Raw genomic sequence first — 691 nt, forward strand, 5'->3', positions numbered from 1 at the left:
CAGATACTCTCCAAAAGGGCACTGCAGGGTGACGCGGAGGAGACGAATTGTTGAATAAAGTCTTTTTTTTTTTTTTGCGCACAAGAAGTATTCTCGTAGCTTCGTATGATTGCGGTTGAACCACTGATGTCACATGGATTATTTTACCGATGTCCTTACATTTCTGGACTTGGGAACATTTCAGTTGCGTTGCTGTCTATGCAGAGTCAGACAGCTCTCAGATTCCATCAAAAATATCTTAATTTGTGTTCCGAAGATGAATGAAGGTCTTACGGGTTTGAAACAACATGAGGGTGAGTAATTAATGACAGAATTTTCATTTTTGGGTGAACTATCCCTTTAAGGATCTGTTTAAGAGAAGCCAGACTGAAAGCGCACGCTGCAATGACCAAGCCTCTTATTAGCAGAAAGAATCCAAAGACTCGACTCACCTTTGCTAAGGAGCATGTTGTGGAGAGAGGACAACTGGTCCAGAGTTCACTTTAGTGATGAGAGCAAGTTAAATTTATTTGGGTTAGATGGGAAACATTTTGTTTGGCATCAAACTGGGGAAAGACTGAAGCCCAAGTGCGTAAAGAAGCCAGTGAAAGGTGGAAGAGGAAGTGTCATGGTTTGGGGGAAGTTTTCTGCAGCAGGAGTTGGGCCTCTTATACAGCTACATGGCAGGGTGAATGCAAATGTTTATCAGAAC

General features: G+C 42.4%; 1 pseudogene; it reads left to right on the forward strand.

Annotated features, from left to right (window-relative positions):
* The window catches only part of LOC107665297 (acyl-CoA synthetase family member 4-like), a 7,541-nt pseudogene that overhangs the window by 2,364 nt on the left and 4,486 nt on the right, over positions 1-691 (forward strand).

This window comes from Sinocyclocheilus anshuiensis, unplaced genomic scaffold, assembly GCF_001515605.1.
Source record: "Sinocyclocheilus anshuiensis isolate Anshui unplaced genomic scaffold, SAMN03320099.WGS_v1.1 scaffold199, whole genome shotgun sequence".
Classification (NCBI taxonomy): domain Eukaryota; kingdom Metazoa; phylum Chordata; class Actinopteri; order Cypriniformes; family Cyprinidae; genus Sinocyclocheilus; species Sinocyclocheilus anshuiensis.